Raw genomic sequence first — 20,094 nt, 5'->3', positions numbered from 1 at the left:
GCAAATCTATAGACTGTGATATGATTAGAAAAAAAGAAAAGCCATTATATCACAACTTAGAGCAGGATCTAAAGCTGGAGAAATCTTTTGGCCAGCAAAGGATGGTGTGATAACTTTGGAAAGAGATTTGGCTTAAAGAGATGTGACGATGTCTGGAGAATCAGTTTCTGCTGACCAAGAAGCAGCAGATGAGTTCCCAGACACCACTAAGAAAATCAAGGATGGGACTTCCCTTGTGGTACAGTCTCTGGACTCTGTGCCCCCAACACGTGCATGGGCAGGGGATGGGGGGTGGGGCAGGGGTGGTCTGCTTTGATCTCTGATCAAGGAACTGGATGCCACCTGCCACAACCAAGAGTTTGCATGCTGCAACTAAGGACCTCGCACGCTGCAACGGAAGTCGAAGATCCCACGAACCACAACGAAGACCAGCATAGCCAAATAATTAAATGTTAAAAAGGAAAGAAAATTACTGAGGAGACAGGAGAGCTCCCAGAATGGGTATTTGATAGAGATAAAAATGCCCTCATCTGGAAGCAATGCCACAAAGGAACTTTACTAGTAGGAAAGAGAATCAAGCACCAGGGTTGTTCAGAATTGAGCAAGAAGGGATAGGTAGGCTGGCTTTACTTTTTTTGTGTGAAAATGCCATTGTGTTCATGATCAGGATTGTCTTTATCTGTAAAGCTGCTAACCCGAAGCCTTGAAGGGAAAAGATAAACACCAGCTTCCCGTCTTTCCGTCGTACACCAAGAAGGTCTGGACAATAAGACCTAGATTTGTTACATCGATGCGTCTTCCCTGAAGTCAGAAAGTACCTTGCCAGTGAAGGATGGCCTTTCAAAGTTCTTGTGGTACTGGACAATACCCCTGGACGCCCAGAAACCCATGAGTTCAACATCAAAGGTGTTGAAGTGGTCTACTTGCCCACAAACACAATGTCACTAATTCAGCCTCTGGATCAGGGCATCATAAGGACCTTTAATGTTCACTGAACACAATATTCTATGAAAAGAACTATGCTATGGGAGAGAACCATGACAGATGGAGCATCATGAGAGTTTGGAACAACTGCACCATTTAAGATGCCATTGTTGTTAAAGCTGTGGAGGCCACTACACCTCAAATAATAAATTCCTACTGGAGCAAACCATGTCCAGATGTTGTGCATAACTTCAAAGGTTTAGTACAGAGCCAAACAACAAAATTATGAAAGAGACTTTGCACATGGCAAAAAATGGTGAGTGGTGAAGTGTTTCAAGATAAGAACCTCGGAGAAATTCAAGAGCTAATGGATATCACATAGAGGAATCAATAAAAAAAAAAAAAATCACTTGCTAGAGATGAATGCTTCTAAACCAGTGTCAGGTAATAATGAAGAAGACATAGAAGAAGCAGTGCCGGAAAACAAATTCACAATCGAATCGGGAAAAACGGCTCTGATGTTTCAAGACTACTATTCATTTCTTTTATGACACAGACCTTCTATGATACGTGCACTGAAACTAAATAAACTGTTGAAGAACTGGTACTATGCAAATATTTTTAGGGAAATGAAAAAGCACAAAAGTTAGACAGAAATTATGATTTATTTCCATAAAGTTACACAGACTGTGTCTGCCTCTCCTGTCTCCCCTTCTAATCCTCCGCCACCTCTGAGACAGCAAGATCAACACCTCCCTTCCGCCTCAACGTGAAGACGAGAATGAATACCTTTAGGATGGTCCATTTCTACTTAATGAATAGTAGATAGCCATGCTGTACAGGGAATGCGCCTCTCTCTGTGTGAGTGTGTGGGTCTCCGTGTGAAAATCTAAGGACTACGGCAAGAACGCCATGAGACGCTTTGTGCCATTATCATCACCTGAACGTTGCCTGCTCAGACCTTCATGTGCGAGACTTGAAGTGGACGGTCTGTCCTTACACAGGCATAAGGTGAGTGATATTTACATAAAATTAATAATGTATTAATTCTCTCTGGCTTTCCCAAGAATTACACTGCTGTATAGTATGCCTCTCTTTTGTAATTGGAAAAACTGCGTATCAGCCTGTCATCACAGGTAAGTGCTCTTTTAATATGGTAATGAAGTTTCCAAGACTGTATTATGATTATGACTATACTACTGTATGCCACAAAATTTCGTGATTAATTCAAATGTGTATAGGCCAGGCTACTGTGAAGTAATCAATATTGATTACAGTAGGCTACCATAAAGCAGTCTCACCGTTTCTTTATTATTAATGCATGAATTTATTTTCATATTATATCTTCATTTTTGATGTCATTTAAGAGACATATGTGTAATATCTACAGTGTTTTATATCATAAAAGACAATATTGATAAAGTTATTGACAGACAATTCATTTTGTGAACAGATGATGTAAACGTCTGGTATTAATAAAATAGTACATTAGTATAAATGCATTTTCTCTTTCTTATGATTTTCTTAACAACATTTCTTTTCTCTAGCTTACTTTGTGGTAAGAATGCAGTATATATTGCATATACCATATGTGCTAATCAACCGTTCATGTTACAGGTAAGGCTTTAGGTCAACATTAAGCTATCAAAGGACATGTGCCTTCTCCCACATTGCTTGAGGATTTGAGATGCAACCCAAGAATCCATTTCTAACAAGCTTAAAGTGATGCTGGTGCTTCTGATCCAAGGAATAAATTTTGAGAACCTTGCACTATACCACTTAAAATTATTTGCCTTTAAACATGAGTATCAGTGGTAATGGTGGTTAAGTTGCTCAGTCATGTCTGATTCTTTGCAACCCATGGAGTGTAGCCTGCCAGGCTCCTTTGTCCATGGGATTCTTCAGGCAAGAATACTGGAGTGGGTTGCCATTTCCTTCTCCAGGGGATCTTCCCGACCCAGGGATCAAACCCAGGTCTCCTACTTGGCAGGGGGATTCTTTACCACTGAGCCATCAGGGAAGCCCTAAGCATATCAGTTCGTGTATATTATTTTCTTTGACTCCGGGAGATGGTGAGGGACAGGGAGGCCTGATGTGCTGTGGTCCATGGGGTTGCAGAGAGTTGGACACGACTTAGTGACTGAACAACAAAAACAATTTTCCTTAACCACATGCATTATACATTTCTGGAGGGCAGCATTGATTCTTATCCATCATTTAACTCTCACTGTGTCTAGAAAAGGGATTTACATGTAGTAGATGCCCAAATGGTATTAATCAGAATTCAATGATTATTACTATATTATTTCATGTGGCTCAATTCAAGGGATATAATTCTGCTTTGGCATAAAAGAGCTATTTGCCATACAGTTTGAAATAAGTATGTATTTTTCATAATTTTTTTAAATTTCATGAACTGGGTGACTTTCATAAAATCTATGTAGCAAAATATATTATTTTTAAAATCTCATTTGATATACCTGTGTAGCTAAAAAGTCTCTCATTAAACTTAGAAAATATGAAACAATGGGTAAGAGGCAAATAATAAAATAATCTCTATCATGATTATATCAACCAATATCCAGGGAAAATCTTACAGATCCCAGGAATGGAATAAATGCTTTAGCACTGATATCAGAGGGCAGCGATGGTATACTTTGACAAAGGCATCCCCATGATGATGTCTCGGGTGCTGTGCTAGGCTCTGCAGACAGCCGAGGGGAAGCTAAAATTCTGATTCACGGGCAGGAGTGATTTATTCTACGTTGACTTTGTTTGACAGCAGGTGCCTGGTCTGTAATTTAGCCATTACACATTTTTTTCCTTGCCTCTGAACAAAGCTAGGAAGCTAAAACCTGGGCATGGCACCTGCTAAAATAACATCAAGAGAATAAAAGCCCCAGATTTAGAATAGCAGTAAAATAAAAGAAACTAATTCGTTTAGAATAAAGTCAAGGAGCCAGAGAGGTATGATGTTTGTTTTTAAAAATCTAAAGAATGAGATATGCAGGATATAGTGAAGATTAAATAGTGACTAACTAAGGAAAAAATTTTTAATAAACCATATGGAAAATCCTTTTACTAAAGCCAGAATGAGTTTTCAGGATCATGAAAAAGTTTTTAACTATTTAATTTATGCCCTAAATATCCCTTCTATACTTCTTTTATTAAATGCACATACATGAAAATGTACTTTTCTGAAAATTTTTCACAAACCACATTTTCCCATTTAAAGGTTGAGAATCTCATAGGATCATTCCAGTATCATTCAATTTGATCTTTTAAAATTAAACCTAAATACTGATGGACTGTTATCTTTTTTAGCACACTTGTAGTCAAACTCATGTTTTCTTTTCTAGCTTGTACAATTTTCCATTGGAGGCAAGTCTCTAAGCTCTTTCTGTAATTTGAAAGACAGCCTTGAGATTCAAATTTAGATTTTCCCCCATTCTAAATCCCACCCAAGACCATTCTAATGGTTCCAGCTGTGATAGGTTAGTTTTGATTCTAATCGCAGACAGCTTGTGCTCATATCCTCAGACAACCAAATCCATTTACTCTGCTCATGGAGGATTGCTCTTCTCTCTGACATCCTAGATCTATGGAAGCTATAACCCTTCATGGCCCACACTCCCTTCCTCTATGCCTTGACTAGTCAAGACTTTTAACAATTTCAAATGTTTCTACTCTATCACCTTAGAGATACTGAAAACAGAAGTGATCTCTATTGTTTAAATTATATGTTCCTTTCTTCCATACAATACAATTGCTAATACCTGTCAACATCCCCAGAGTTAACACCACCTTGCTATTAGCCTCTGAAAGAAAATCCCCAACTTGCTCCATTCCATCCCAAACCTTGATGCTGCATTGATTGAATTTTTTACCCTTTATTAAACCGATATGTCGATTCCTGATATTCCCGGAAGTTTAGCTCTAATAGAGGTGTCAAACTCATGTCTCCTTCTGTGAAAGCTTTAAAAAAATCTAAGAATTGTAAATTGATTTTGGATGAAGTCCAATCTCCCCAAAATATATTTTTTAACCAAGAAAATAGCTAAAGCTTAAACCTTGGATGAGTATGACGGCTTGTGACTTCCAACTATATCACTTCTAGCCACCTGAGGTCTGTTGGGCTTCTCTCTGCCCATCTCTCCACACACACCCCTGCCATTAAACTTATGTACTTTAGAGTTCATAGGCTGTCACCAAATAAATGTTGCCCAGTCAAGTGATGAACAATATTGGGAATCAAAATGAATGAGATCTCCCAGGTTATGAACATTGTTTCAACATGCATCTCTAAGAAAGACAGACATGCCTTTCAGAATCAAATAAAACCTAATTTCTATTTCAATAATAAGAAACATTTTTAACATTCAATCCAAAGTAAACTTGACTTGCTGCTCAATTGATTTTGATTTTTTCCCATGTGATTTTGCATACCAAAAATTAATAAGTGATTTTTTAAAAGCTTTTTCAAAGTGTGAGGCTCAAAAAACAAGATGTCAAACTGTATCTAACTTCATTGTATTTATAATCCTTTGTAAACCTCACTCACACTGCAAAGTGTGGATTTGCCTAAGATTAAATTAATCCCTGTTTACACATATCACATAATTCTATCTCTTTCATCCCAAGAGACAATACAGAGAATTTCTGAGGCATGAGTGAGCATGCTAATTTCTGACAAAATGAAGTGTAAAGAACTAGGAAATGTTTTGTTATGATAATAGCAAAATATAGAAAGAAGTGAAATGGCACACTCCAAGTACCTCCTGTTCTCAAGCAGACATGCAATTCTATTGAAAAACTTGGTTTGGTTTTCAGATGTAAAGTCTTAGGTAATTCAACAATGACATTTTCATCTCATGAGTTCTCAATTATAAGAAAATATGCCTAAATTTATCAGAATTCATAGCACCTTTTTAAGGCAATAATTTTATTGATGCATGCTACATGATAAAATAAAACTCTTATAAAGGTGGCATCTAAGAAACTTTTTTCTCTAAATTTAATAAATTATTTGGGAACAAATCAGTAAAAAATGATAGGGTCCATTATAAGAGGACTAGAAAGGGAAAAAGATAGCTGTTTAGACAGTATATTATATTCTTAACATGATACTATATTATGCTATCTTTTTACACAGATTAAAAAGTGTGCATTCAAAAAAGTAGATACATTTCATACATCAAAGAGCTAAAAAATAACAGTGGATGCATGAAAGTGAAAAGTGAAGATGCTCAGACTCTTCCTGACCCCATGGACTGCAGCCTCCATCCACGGGATTTTCCAGGCAAGAGTGGTGGAGTGGGGTGATTCTATTGTTTAATGGATCTAATTGTTAAACAACTAATACCAGTATAGCTTTTCTTGTCACTAAATTATGTGTATGTGTGAAATGAATAGAAGCTGATAAATCATGTTCACATACACTATTTTAAATACAAGTGAATCTAGCTGTAGATATTGTTTTGGAAGAAAACATCACTGTGTTGTCTCATAGAATAAAAGAAAGAAAAATGGTCCTGAGTTCTTGAAATATAATAAAGGACACTAACATGGCTGTACTTGTAGTTTTATTATGAATTCCTGGAAGATTCATTCTGTGATGATTACTGATAACTTGTCTACCCTTTATATCTCTAGAACCTGGAAGTTCTAGAAGGTGGGAGATTTGTCTCCCACTCTTAGTCCATCATATCCTGCAAGATTAACATTCTAATCCTATGATGTTTCCCTGCATTTCTGCTGCTGCTGCTGCTAAGTTGCTTCAGTCGTGTCCGACTCTTTGCGACCCCATAGACAGCAGCCCACCAGGCTCCCCTGTCTCTGGGATTCTCCAGGCAAGAACACTGGAGTGGGTTGCCATTTCCTTCTCCATCCCTGCATCTCTAGATATTTGTATAAACTGTGAACATTCAGGTATATTGTCTAATCACAGCTGATATTCAGGCAGAAAGGAAAAGCTGGCATGTGGCTATTTGATAAAGTATCTGGGAAAGGAGCTAAAGAGCATAGTAAAAATACTTTTTTCTCCTTCCTACCCTATATGACTCAGTCGGTAAAGAATCTGCATGCAATGCAGGAGACCCGGGTTTGATTCCTGGGTTGGGAAGATCCCCTGGAGGAGGGCATGGCAGCCTAGTCCAGTATTCCTACCTGGAGAATCCCATGGACAGAGGAACCTGGTGGGCTACAGTCCATGGGGTAGCAAGAGTCAGACACGACTTAGCGACTAAACCACCACCACCACCTTATATACAAATCAATACCAGGAACAAAGAAACAGTAAAGACAACTCAGACTTCCTAACATGGATGTCTTCTGCCTGTTTAGCAAATGTGGAAATGGAAAGTTGCATATTTCAGGGCAAGTCAGCTTAATGCTATTTTATTGATTAGGAGTATTTTGTATGGTTCAGAGTAATTCCTGTCTGAAAGGAATCAAGATTTTATTCAAAATCTTTAGGGCTATAAAGCTTTTTCCCTTTGCCATTTTATTTAGTCTTTTCTGAACCATACATATTATCTTCAAAGACACTTTGAAGAAGAAAATACAGAGTCTATATTTGTAAAATTCTCATTTTAGAAATAATAAGAAAAAAATATGGCTCAGGATTTAGGTGACTTACCCAAGGCCTATGAGTATAAGGAGACTAACTCATGATTCAGGACCTCTGATTTCTGGTGCAACAAATGTCCAATAAAATACTGCTTTTTAGTCTAAGCTTTATTTTGCATTTATTAAAATGTTTATATAAAATCATATCTAGTAGTCTAAACTTATAAACACTACATTCAGTCTACTACTGCATATTATGGGATGAATGCAGTGTCTATTTTTTTGGCCACCTGATACATTTTTCTTCGACCTTCTATTCCTGATTATAAATCTATTCTCCAGTGCCCTAGTTTCAGAGCACACATATTGAAGCAAGGTTGATCAACATGACTTGGCACATTTTCTTGAACACAGAGATTGGTGTGGGGGCAGGGGGCACTAGTCAGAATCCAAGACTGATTTGAACGGATTGGGGAAGAGACAGCATCTTTTCTGAGAAAATTACTACGTTGGGAATGGCTAACAATGGTTACCTTCCCAACCATGCCTGCAAAATAAAAGCTGAGAACAGACACATAGAAATAGGAGATGGATGGGGAAGAGAGTCCAGGGGAGCTTGAGGCTCCAGCATTACCTTGATGCCAAGGTTCCTATAGATTTCCCATAGAACTTGAGCACTTTCATAATGTTCTTGACTTTTGCCAAAGCTAATCAAAATTAAAATAACATGATGACAATATTTTCTGGGTTCCCCACAGTGTTCCTGACAATAAATGGAATATGACTGACCTTTTTGACTAAAAGAGTACATTAGACTCTGTTCACAAAACAATCTGAACACAATATTGTAAATCAACTATACTTCAATTTTAAAATGGGAAAAAAAGGTAGCAATCTTAAAGAAAAACTCATTCCATCTCTTATCTTATTAGAAAATCAAGTCCCCCTTGTAGAGAAAATTAGTTGCTTAAAATAATTTACATGTACTTATTTTCACCAAAACTAATGTAATTTTCTGTCCATTTAAATACTTATGGCATTCTTAAGCAAATGATTTCATTAATTTTCCCTTTTCATTTTTTTCCCCATTCAAGGTTCTTATTTTGTTGTTTATTTCAAACTTAACAATTTCAATACACAATGCCTTTTGTACCAAACCCCACCTAAACATATATAGGTATAAAACTCTGATCAAAATCACTGATCAAATTCACTATTGAAACTTGCCTGAAAGCCTCCAGGATATAAGATAGACACATAGGTAGGTATATAGATAGATCAAATAGATAACACTAGATAGATAGACTTCCATTATGTATGTGTGTATATGTGTGTATATACATTTATATATATGTATATTTGTATTAATCAGGATTCTCTAGAGAAATAGAACATATATCAATACATGATTACAACATATATATGTATTATAAGGAATGTAATATTTTAAATATTCAAAATATCCTATATATTCATTACAAGGAATTGATTCACAGGACTACAGAGGCTGAGAAGTTCAATCATCTGCTACTGCTAAGTCGCTTCAGTCGTGTCTGACTCTGTGCGACCCCATAGACGGCAGCCCACCAGGCTCCCCCATCCCTGTGATTCTCCAGGCAACAATACTGGAGTGGGTTGCCATTTCCTTCTCCAGTGCATGAAAGTGAAAAGTGAAAGTGAAGTCGTTTAGTTGTGTCTGACTCTTCACGACCCCATGGACTGCGGCCTACCAGGCTCCTCCATCCATGGGATTTTCCAGGCAAGAGTACTGGAGTGGGGTGCCATTGCCTTCTCCAAGTTCAACCATCAGCCATCTGCAATCCAGAGACTCAAGAACACAGGTACTGCAATTCACGCTCATGTATAATTCAGTCTGAGTCCAAAGGTTTGAGAACTAGGGAAACCAATGGTATAAATCTCAACCCCAAAGCCAAAGACTCATGTCCCAGCTCATACAATCAGGCAGAAAGGAACAAATGCAACCCCCTCCCACCACCTCCTTCCCCAGACCCTGCATGGTTCTATCCAGGCCCTCAAAGGACTGGATGAGCTCTACTTACATTGGGGATAGCAAGCTGCTTCACTGATTCAAATGTTAATCTCATCAGCCAACACCCTCATTGACACTCCCAGAAATAATGTTTAGTCAACTATCCAGGCATTCCATAACTCAGTTAAGCTGACATGCAAAAAACCCATCACAATGTTATTCACTATAGGAGATATATATATATATATATATCTGTAGGGATATACAGGCTATATCTATATACATAGAGGATATATAGATATCTATCTATATAATAGATATATATCCTACAGTGAATATTATAAGGCCAACAAGAATAAATTTGGATGAAAGTAAAGGGGTATACCAGATAAACCAAGCACATATTATGTCAAAAAAAGACTTGTGAAGTTCAAAACATACAGAAGTTCGGCAAGACAGCAACAAGAAAAAAATTAATTTTAAATTTAATTACAAGTACTCAGTTGTGTCCAACCCTTTGTGACCCCATGGACTGTAGCCCACCAGGCTCCTCTGTCTGTGGGATTTCCCAGGCAAGAATACTAGAGTAGGTTGCCATTTCTTCCTCGAGGGAATCTTCCCGACCCAGGGATTGAACCCACATCTCTTGTATCTTCTGCACTGGCAGGCAGATTCTTTAGCAGTAGCGCCAGCTGGGAAGCCAAGGTGGATTACAAGTCCATGAGTAGAATTAGTATTTATTGCCTACACCTGACACTTTTTAATTCTAAATTAATCAAGGGAGTAGAACACCTGAGGGAATATAGAGAGCTGGCCACTCAAAGTGGGAACAAATATTACATCAGTTTAAGAACAAGTATAATTTATTTTTTAATCTTGCAGAAGGTGTGCAATTATTCTTTTAAATGCCAAGAATTTCACACTCATTGTGGAGTCCTGAAAGTGAGTAACCTTGTTATGAACAAAGTTATTTGAACTTTGTTATGAACGCTAACTGCAAACTTTACATGAAAAAATGCATAGTCCTCACACTTTCTTTTTTAATTAACATTTTCATTGTCCTATTTAACACTTATTAAAACATAATGGTATACATGATTGGTTTCATTCTTTCCTTTTTTAAATAAATGCAACAATCAAGACAAATATTCCTGAAGTCACCTAAGTATTATTTAATCTACCATCATTGAAGTGAGATAAAATCTACACTTTAAATATACTCTCTATACCACATCTGTAATGATAATGCTTCCTAATGAAGTGCTTAAATACTACAATATTCTTCAATGAGTTTTCCAGATAAGATAAAGACAAATTTCTTAACCACTTCCTTTGCTTTAACCTAGTTCTATTAAATTATTTTTATGGTGCCATTTAAAAGCACCTTTTTTATTGATCAAAATTGCATTTTTAAAATGAGTTGGAGATAGTCTTAAAGATTTTTATGAACTAGTACCATTAACTGAAACACACTTTTCATAAGTTGGGAAATGACATTTAATGATATGCCACTAAAATGATAGCTATTAAATTTGTGGTACATTAAAACTGCATAAAATATGTTTCCTTTGGTGTTTATAAATTGATTCTGCCATGTGTACCTGCAAAGTAATTAAACTTTTAAATTACCTATGTGCTTTTATTAATGTCCTCTGTTTGAAGGTTGGAAAAACAAAGGCAGGTCTGTAATGAATGAAAAATGACTAGAAGCAAAATTAAGACTTACTGTTAAAGTAAATTTTGAATAATTGTATCATTAATACAATGGACTAGGCTACCCTGAAACTTATTGAGCTTTCCATACCTAAAAGTGCTCAAAGAGTGGATGCCGTTTATCAGATTACAGGAGACTCATAAGTGAGTTAGAAAGATGTAACAGGAAAACCTGAATTTCCCTTTCACTGTCTCAACATAAATATTCTATGACTTAAGTAAAAATAAATGATGATGGCATAAGAAAGGATGGATGATAAAACATCAGCAGCTTTGAAAAACAGCAGGGTTTTGAGTAACAGTGACTTTGCACCTTAACGAACGAGGGTCATCAGGGCTTTTCTAAGATGTTGTGTTTTGAAGCCCAGAAAGCTTCCACTCCCTTCCCTTGTGCTTTCATGGCATGTATCACACTGCATTATATTTAAATGCTCATGTGTCGGTTTCTTACATTAGATGATGAGATTTTTCAAGTAAGGGCATATATTTACCTATTTACTTTTGAATATCCAGTACAGTCACTAGATGAAAATTATTAATTTTCCTGAAACATGAAAGAAATTATTAATGTGTAATTAATGTCTCCAAAGTAATCAGTAATGGATAAAAAGGTCAAGATAGTACAAAATTTATACCCAACCTGCTCTGTAGTCCTAAAGTCCTTAATTATTGGGAAGTACTCAGACTGTAGGAAATGATTGTGCTCACAAATCAAATTTTAGGTAAACAATGTAACAAAAGCTTAAAATTTCAAATGACAATTTAGGGAATCTCAAATACAAAGATGACACAAACAGATGGAGAGACAAAATACTATGTTCTGAGATTTAAAGAATCAATATTGTGAAAATGATTATAATACCCCAAAAAGTCTATAAATTCAATGTAATCCGTATAAAACTACCAATGGTATTTTTTATAAAACTAGAACAAATAATTTCACAATTTGTATGGAAGCACAAAAGACCCTGAATAGCCAAAGCAATCTTGAGAAAGACTACAGCTGGAGGAATCAACCTTCTTGACTTCAGACTATACTACAAAGCTACAATCATCAAGGTAGTATGGCACTGGCACAAAAACAGAAATATCAACAAAGGAATAAGACAAAAAGCCCAGAGTTAAACCTACACACCTAAGGGCACCTTATCTTTGACAAACAAGGCAAGAATCTACAGTGTAGAAAAGACAGTCTGTTCAATAAGTGGTGCTGGGAAAACTGGACAGCTGTGTGTAAAAGAGTGAAATTAGAACACTACCTAATACCATACACAAAAATAAACTCAAAATGCATTAAAGACCTAAATGTAAGACCAGAATCGATAAAATTCTTAACAGAAAAACATAGGGAGAACACTCTGTGACATAAATCACAGCAAGATCCTCTGTGATGCACCTCTTAGAGTAATGGAAATAAAAACAAAAATAAACAAATGGGACCTAATTAAATTTAAAAGCTTTTGCACAATGAAGGAAACTATAAACACAGTGAAAAGACAATGCTCAGAATGAGATAGCAAATGAAACAACTGATAAAGAATTAATCTCCAAAATATACAAGCAGCACATGCGGCTCAATACCAGGAAAAAAAAAAAAAAAAAAAAACAACCACAACCGAATCAAAAAGTGGGCAGAACATCTAAACAGACATTTTTCCAAAGAAGACATACAGATGGCTACTAAACAAATGAAAAGATGCTCAACATCTCTCCTTATTAGAGAAATGAAAATCAAAACTACAATGAGTTATCACCTCATATTGGTCAGAATGGCCAACATCAAAAACAAAACAAAAAAAATCTACAACAAGAATTGCTGGAGAAGGTGTGGAGAAAAGGGAACCCTCCTGCACTGTTGGTAGGAATGTAAATTGATACAGCCACTCTAGAGATTCCTTGAAAACTAGGAATAAACCTACCATATGACCCAACAATCCCACTACTGGGCATACACCCTAGCTTTTACAAAAGCTAGAATATGGAAGCAACCTAGATGTCCATCAGAGATGCATAAAGAAGGATAAAGTTGTGGTACATACATAGAATGGAATATTAGTCTTAAAAAGGAATGTATCTGAGTCAGTTCCATTGAGGTGGATGAACATACAGCCTGTTAAACAAAGGAAAGAGGGAAGGTATTCCCCTACCCTGCTGCCGAGCCCCACCCCAGCCACTGCCCGAGGGAGGGCCCGGCCCAGTGTCCTTGTCTCCAGGGAAGGCAGTCCAGGTCTCCCCCTCCTGGAGGACCCTCTGGAGCACTGGAACCCCTGAGAGGCCCAGCGATGGAAAACGCCTGGCCATGTCCTCCTCCTCCAACGTGGGCAAAGCCTCCTGACTTCACACGGTTTTATCATGAACATTTGCTGATGCATCCGCCACATACTCAACCACTGAAAAATTCCAGAGTTGTCTTTTTCTGTTCTTGTTCCTTTGTGTACTCTGCTCTGAGGACATTGGCTGTCTTGTTCTTCCCAGAATGTTTGCGCTTTCTCTCCAAATATGAGTCTGCTGAACGTCATGTGAGTCTCCCCTCCTAGCACTATAGCCTGAACATTCTTTCAAGGCCGCAAACTGGGCAAGCACAAGTTGACTTCATTAGTTTCCACCTCTCAAATATGCTGTCTGATGGCCAAAGGCTGGAGAAAACCTATCTTTGTCTGCGTGGTCCAACTGTTTACTTATTTCAAGGAGGATATGAAAGCATCATTAACCAGTTTAACAGGTATAAAGCAATATGCTAAACTTGACTAGTTATCTATTGTTGCATAACAAAGTTACCCCCAAAACTCACCAGCTTAAAACAGCACGTATTTATTATCTCACAGTTTCAATCTATAGATTTAATGTAATTTCTATAAAAATACCATAATACTTTTCACAGAACTAAAACAAATAATTCTAAAATGCATATGAAACCACAAAAGATCCCAAATTGCCCAAGCAATCTTGAGTGAAAAAAGCTGCAAGAATCATGCTCTCTGAATTTAGACTATACCAGAAAGTCACAGTAATCACGATAGAATGGTATTAGGACAAAAACAGACACAGATCAGTGTAAAAGAACAGAGAGTCCAGAAGTAAACACACACACCTATGGCGCAGACGGTAAAGTGTCTGCCTGCAACGTGGGAGACCCAGGTTCGATCCCTGGGTCGGGAAAATCCCCTGGAGAAGGAAATGGCAACCCACTCCAGTATTCTTGCCTGGAAAATTCCATGGATGGAGGAGCCTGGTGGGCTACAGTCCATGGGGTCGCACAGTGTCTGACATGACTGAGCGACTTCACAATAATATGGTCAATTAATCTGCAACAAAGGAGGCAAGGATATACGATGGAGAAAAGACAGTGTCTTCTATAAATGGCACTAGGAAAATTGGACAGCTACACATAAAATAATGAAATTAGAGCATTTCCTTAATTCTATTTACAAAAATAAACTCAAAATGGATTAAAGACCAAAGTGGAAAACCTGAAACCATAAAACTCCTAGGAGAGAGCATAAGCAGAACACTATTTGACATATATTGTAGCAATATTTTTTGAGATCTGTCTTCCAGGGCAAAAGAATCAAAAGGAAAAATAAATTAATAGAATCTAATTAAACTTAAAAAAGCTTTGGCACAACAAAGAAAACCACTGACAAAGCAAAAAGACAAGAGACAACCTACCGAATGGAGGAAAAAATGTGCAAAAGATATGGCTAATAAGGGGCTTCCCAGGTTGCTCAGATGGTTAAGAATATGCCTGCAGTGCAGAAGACCCAGGTTCAATCCCTGGGTCAGGAAGATCCCCTGGCAAAGGGAATGGCAACCACTCCAGTATTCTTGCCTGGAGAACTCCTTGGACAGAGGAGCCTGGTGGGCTACAGTCCACGGAGTCCAAAGAGTTGGACACGACTGAGCCACTAACACACACACACACACACATACACTCACACACGTACTCTAAGAGATTAACATCCAAAATATATAAATGGTTCATACAACTCAGTATCAATAAAAAAAGCAACCCAATTAAAAATGGGCAGAAGACCTGAATAGATGTTTTTCCAAAGAAGATACACAGATGGCCAACAGGTACATGAAGATGTTCAACATCACTGATCATCAGAGAAATGCAAATCAAAACCACAGTGAGATTTCAACTCACATCTATCAAAATGGTGATCATCTAAAGGTTTACAAATAACAAATCTGATGAGGATGCGGAGAAATGGGAATCCCAGTGCACAGTTTGTGGGACTGTAAATTAGTCCAGCCACTACAGAAAATAGCATGAAGTTTCCTTAAAAAGCTAAAATTAGAACTACCGTATAATCCAGCAATTCCACTCCTGACTATATATCTGGAAAAAATATAAACACTTATTTAAAAAGATATATACACTCTAATGTTCATAGTCACATTATTTATAGTAGCTAAAATATGAAAGTCACCCAGGTGTCTATTGACAGATGAATGGATAAAGAAGATGTGCTATAAACACACACAGACACACATAATGGAATATTACTCAGCCATTAAATAAAAGAAATTCTTCCGTTTGCAACACTGTGGACGGACCTAGTGGGTATTATGCTTTTAGTGAAATAAGTCAGACAGAGAAAGACAAACACTTTGTTATCACTTACTTGTGTAATCTAAAAAATAAACAAATGCATATAACAAAACAGAAACAGACTCAAAGATATAGAGAACAAAACAGTGGTTACCAACGGGAAGAGGGAAGGAAGGAGGGGCAAGTGGAGTGGGAGATTAAGAAACACTAACAACTGTGTGTAAATAAATAAGCAACAGAAATATAGTATGCAGCATGGGGAGATACAGCCATTGTTTTGTAATAACTCTAAATTGACTATAATCTATCAAAGTATTGAATCATTATGTTGTACATTTGAAACTAACAGAATATTGTAAATCGACTGTACTTCAATTAAAAAAAAAAAAGGCAAGTGTCACAGGGAACATTTTGGACTAGAGAAAATATAATGATTGAAGTTACTATGCAGAGATATGTAAATAAAAAATCACTGAGCTGTGCATTTAAGATTAGTACATTTTTATGTTTTATATAAACATTTTTATGTTTATATATTGTATATCAATAAAATTTAAATTCTATTAATTAAAAATAAAAACTCCCAGGTGAATATTATAATTTTTCACAAAATTGAGAACCACTGCTTTAAATACATGGTTCTCAAGCACAGCTATGTATTAGAATTGCCGTGGGAAGGTTTTTAAAACATTTGAGTGTCACACAAATTAATTAAATCAGAATCTCTTATCCCAGGTATAAGTATTTATAAATATTCCCTATTGATTCTAAGGAAGGCCAGGTGAAAATGACTGAAAATTATTTCACTAGACAGATTATACCCTCTAGTCCCTAAAATTATCCTTGCCTTGTAGTACTCATAGGATAAAACTAACTGTTGAAAAAATAAATGGATTAATTAATAAGTCAATAATTAATTGACTCTGGTTACTTTGATTATGTAATCCAAATAAACAATCTTTTTTTTTTTTTTTTTGGTATAGTCATTGTTTTGGCAAAAAGCACCAAAACCTTTACTTAAATTACAGAAGTGAGGGTAAGCATCACAGGCTTGGCAAAATTTAATACTGAATTTGGATTCATTTTAAATAAATTCAGAACACAATTGAACAGAAGGAGAATCTACGTGAAGCAAATTGAGTAAAGACTATTACTAGATTTGAATATTAATATATATTAATAAATACTACTTCAGTTGAATATAAAACATCTCCATAAAAATTATCAGTTTTCTACACATTTCTATCTACATGCTTCCAATAAGCAAATAGAAAAATAACAGGTACCATTTACTGAACACCTACATGCCAGGCATGGGTAAAAGTGTTTTAGACATTATCTCTTATGTAATCTTCACATACTTATAATGTAAAACTTATAATGTAAAACTACTTTTGAGTTTTTTAGAAATGAGAGAATGGAAGCTTCATAGTGTTTATGATACTTAATCAAGGTCTCTCAGCTCTATAAGGTGTCCAAGATGGGGTCGTTCAGGTCAATCTAATTCCGAAGGCCCGCTTAACTTGGTTAAGCAAGAGCTCTGTGTTCTACTTAAACCAAGTGCCTGTGATAGTACCTTATGATGCACTGGTGATTTTTTTTTTTTAAACATCTTTATAAATGCCCTGTTTACCCAGGAAATAGATGAACATGGTGTGACAGTCACAGAAATTTCACTAACTGCTAATTTGGAAAATATTTTTACATGCTAAAATATGTAACTGTCATTCCTTATAGCTCACTCCTGTTAACACATCAACACCACTTCCTTATATAACTTCATGCTCTTTATTTTGCAAAATACCATTTCAATTAAAAATAGTGGCTACTTGCCAGATTCAAACAGCAGTAAATGCTAGTCTTGCAAATTGAATACACATAATAAGAATGATTTGAAAAGGAGAAACAGCCTTCTTTAATCATTATTTTATGAGAGTAACTAAGCCCCCACCAAAGTGAAATTCAGTGGCTATCATAGCAAAAAATAAATGCCTTTTAAATTCACCAAATTATATGTTGCATTATTTAATAAATCAAATGTGTAAATTTTTCTTCACCCCATGTCTGTTTTCCTATTTAACTTAAAAGTTCTAGATAAATATAAAAATACTGTACTATAGTACATACTTTTAAATTATTAATAATTTTTATTAAAATTTTTAAATTATTACATACTTTTTAAATTATGTACTTTAGTAACAGAAAAGAACAAATCTGACTCCATATTGGATCTGTTTCTTTTACAGTAACCTTTGTATTCTATTGTTTTTGCTAAGTTAATAAATCATTAAAGGGATATGCCTCAGCTTATAACATATATAATGGCCCGTCTCTGGAAACCCTGCCTCCCATGCTGAGCTTTAAGCTACAATATCTTCCTTTAAGCTCACAGGAAACATCCCCTTCAGAGTCTGGCTGGACCCAGGAAATATTTGTGATAGTTTATCTCCTTTTTCACTTTAGCTTCTTACTTCCCTCTCTTTATAAAAGAAACTGGTGTCCAGAATGGAGCAAGATGATTCTTTGGGACACAAGTTCATCATCTTCTGGACTTGCTGGCTTTTTGAATAAAGCTGCTATTCCCTGCCCCAGCACCCTGTCTCTTGATTGATTGACCTGCCAAAAGGTGAGCAATATGAGTTTGAACTAGGCAACACTTTCAGTACTATTTCCCAGTTAAAATCAATGATTATATACAACCATAGCCAAGCTTACGATGCAATGGAATATTTGCAATTCAGTGGTGATGGATGGAGAAGGCAATGGCACCCAACTCCAGTACTCTTGCCTGGAAAATCCCATGGACGGAGGAGCCTGGTGGGCTGCAGTCCATGGGGTCTCGAAGAGTTGGACACGACTGAGCGACTTCACTTTCACTTTTCACTTTCATGCATTGGAGAAGGAAATGGCAACCCACTCCAGTGTTCTTGCCTGGAGAATCCCAGGGATGGGGGAGCTCCAGTATTCTTGCCTGGAGAATCCCAGGGACGGGGGAGCCTGGTGGGCTGCCATCTATGGGGTCACACAGAGTTGGACACAACTGAAGCGACTTAGCAGCAGCAGCAGCAGTGAAGGATAGGAATCTGGGAAAATGGCTAGGTTTGGTTAAGATCATTAAAAAAACAGAAGATATTTGAGGCTGATTATTGAAGGTCCAGTCCACCACATTAGGTTTATCTTTGCATCTCAGCACAAAGCTGAGAACATTAGAGTGCCCAGTAATTGTGATCTAAATTAATTATAATTAATTAACAGACAAACAAATGTATGGACTTACCAAGGGTCAAATCCTCAGATACATAAGTTGACAACATCACCAAGGTATTGTTTGTGGTTTCCTTGTTTTAAATTTATTCTTTTTTTTTTTTTAGGTTGTTCAACTCTTGAATGATATTAAATTTCTTGGGAAATGTAACACATAAAAAATTTTTGTAAAGATTTATTTAAGCTCAATTGATAATTTCTTAGTAGCTACCATACATTTGTGTACATCCTCCTGGTGTGTAGGTTCATCACAAAAGCCAAATTACATAAGAGAAGCTGCTCGTTAATCACAGAAAAAGGGATAATTGCTATTGCTTTAAAGATAGTTCCATCAGGTTAGTGTTTTATCTTTTATATCTTCAGAGACACATTTACCAAGAATATAATCAGTCTTGGTCATTGGAAGCCTTGAGACAACTTCTTTTTCAATATCTCTTAAGTAGGCAGTATCTCTTAACAAAACTTTTTTCTCATCACAATATTCTTTTAACAATTATCATATTATAATTATCTAGACATCAGTTTATATGGTATTAGTTACAACTTCAGTTAACATTTTGGAAACGAGGCATATTTACCAATCTTTGTCCAGGATGAAGTACTTCAATCTTTCAGTCAGTCATTAAATCAAGAAATATTCTGTAGTGGACATTTGTGATTCCGTTCATATCAGCAATTTCTGCTTTCCTAATAGTCCTCAGTTTCCATGCTAGGAGCCACATGGTTCCAGAAAACCTTACTAGTTGGGGAACACATGAGCTAGACTAAGCCCATTGGGGAGCCAAACACATGAGCACATGAACACGGAACCCACGCTTGACTAACTAGTGAAATCTCTTGCTATATGGTGTGCATTATATGGATAAAAGACCTGGAATGCCTGTAGCCGTTTTGCTGTCATGTAGGAAACCAGTCAAAGGATGGAGCGAATACATAAGGACCAAGACATACAGAATGAAAAGACAGAGGAAATTCCAGGAAAGGAAAACGAGACCCTGACACTACGAACCTCTGGATCAAAGGGCACCTAAGCCCGAACCACTTCTGGGATTACAACTGTCTCACAGTCACGCAACCT

This window comes from Bos mutus, chromosome 7 (assembly GCF_027580195.1).
Source record: "Bos mutus isolate GX-2022 chromosome 7, NWIPB_WYAK_1.1, whole genome shotgun sequence".
Lineage (NCBI taxonomy): Eukaryota > Metazoa > Chordata > Mammalia > Artiodactyla > Bovidae > Bos > Bos mutus.
This window is presented reverse-complemented; position numbering follows the sequence as displayed.